This window comes from Babylonia areolata, chromosome 4 (assembly GCF_041734735.1).
Source record: "Babylonia areolata isolate BAREFJ2019XMU chromosome 4, ASM4173473v1, whole genome shotgun sequence".
In the NCBI taxonomy this organism is placed as follows: Eukaryota; Metazoa; Mollusca; class Gastropoda; order Neogastropoda; family Buccinidae; genus Babylonia; species Babylonia areolata.
The window spans coordinates 53,456,039-53,458,089 of record NC_134879.1 but is presented as its reverse complement, the minus strand read 5'-3'; positions in this window follow the sequence as shown (position 1 = coordinate 53,458,089).

Sequence of the window (2,051 nt, the reverse complement as noted above, 5' to 3'; positions counted from 1 at the left end):
TTTTCTGTTTGTCCTTCTTTATGTTTGAAGTCAGTCCGTTTTACATTCTCCGTTTTTTGGGTGTTTTTTGTTTTGTTTTTTTGTTGTTGTTTTTTTAATAATTTTTTGGGGTCTTGTAGAGAGTTGTTGAAACGAAATTAAAGTGAACAAAAAAAAAACACAAAAAAAAAACACCATCTTTAGGCCTGACTGTGTTTCTTTATTATAGTAAAACCCAATCTGTCTTTTCCCCGAACCTGACTCTCCTTGTGGTTGGTAAAGAACCCTGTCTATACTTTACGATAGGAGCAAGGGGAGGTTTACAAGTATATCAAAATTATAACAAATAAATGACATAAAACCTTCCTTTCTAGGCTTGGAGATCGGGAGCACTTCTACTGAATGCCAACAAAAGGTGGTCCGATACAGACAAAGCAGAAACATCTCCTTGTCCAATGTGTGGGTGCCGAAGGCCCACCGAGGCGACGTATGAAAAAAACATTTCCTGTTTAACTGGACGTGGAGAAGTCGTAATGACGGCTGTGATGGTGACCAACACGAATGAAAAAATCCAACAACTGCAGAATCTTCACCCCCTACAATTCTCTCCCCCCCCCCCCCCACCACCACACCCCACACACGCCTTCTCCGCCCCCAACCACCCCCCAGACCCCCCCACCCCCCCCCCCCCCAACCCCCATCACACACACACAGAGTCTCCTCTTCTGCGCAAGACAGATTTTTTTTATGGCTGTACGAAAGAATCGACACCTCGTCGTGCTGAAGTCCCATTCAGCGAGGGAAATAGTGTAGAGTGGGGCATGGTCAATGGCAAGGGGCAAGTGTCATGGACACACCCCGTTCCCCGTTCTCCCACCACCAGTCTCTCCACCACCACCACCACCACCACCCAACTGCCCCCTCCTCGCCGAATCCGCCATCCAGTCCTTCAGCACGTGCACACTGGTCCGACGACTGAAAGAGTTCGTTGCTCTTGTTGTTGTCTTCAGTGGCGTTCGTCTGGTGATAGTAGTGGTGGATACAAGTGGCGGCAAATGGGATGTTACCAGAAAGACCGACGTTCTTTTTCTTCCTCATTGCGTTGTTTGGTGTTAAAAGTTGTCACCAGGATAATGGAACACTAGCAACATATTGGGGATGTGAAGGGTCGGAGAAGGGGGGAGGAGGTGGGGGAGGGGGGGGAAGGAGGAGTGAAGCGCATTTATCATTTAAAGTTAAAATGCTATTGTTTTCTTTGTGTGTGTGTGTGTGTGTGTGTGTGTGTGTGTGTGTGTGTTTGGGCCTATTGTAAAAGATATATATATATATATATATGTGTGTGTATATATATATATATATATATATATATTAATCAGGGAAATGACATTAAACTAGAAAGTAGAGAATTATTGTATTTGAATGAAAAAATACGATTTTAAAAATTCAAAATAGAAAACTGGGTTTTGGGGGGGTTTGGGGGGGCTTTTTTGTTTGTTTGGTTTTGGGTGTGTTTTGTGTGTGTGGGGTGGGGGGGTGGGTTGTTGGGTTGTTGTTTTTTTCATGTTTCAGGAACGTCAAATAAGTGTACAGAGATCTATACACGAATCATCACAAGGTCCTTCACAGTTATATTGAGCAGATCTCGCACTCGAACACTGTGTCTGGAAACTGATGTTGAAGACCACAAGACCCAACCTGTCCTGAACAGCTTGACCACCAATGGTGAGCGTCAACCATCGAGCCCAATAGCTATTCAGCTCAGTGGCTTCAGCCAATAGGTCGTTAACTCACTCAGTACGGCCAGTCCTCTCTTCTCTTCTACACAGACCCCTCGGATGTCCAGTGGGTGTCTCAATGACCTAACCTTTAGCTTCCGTCGTCAGACTTGTGGTATTGTTTGTCAACATTCACCTCTTCAGTGTAAGAGCCTTCCGCTTGCAATATTTTGACGGTGATAATTGGGGGTGAAACGCTGTTAACGTCGTCTCTTTCGCCGTTCGTATGGAGAGAGTTAAACTCATCTCTGGTCACTCGAACATCCCCCCCCCCCCCCCCGCCACCCATCCCTATAC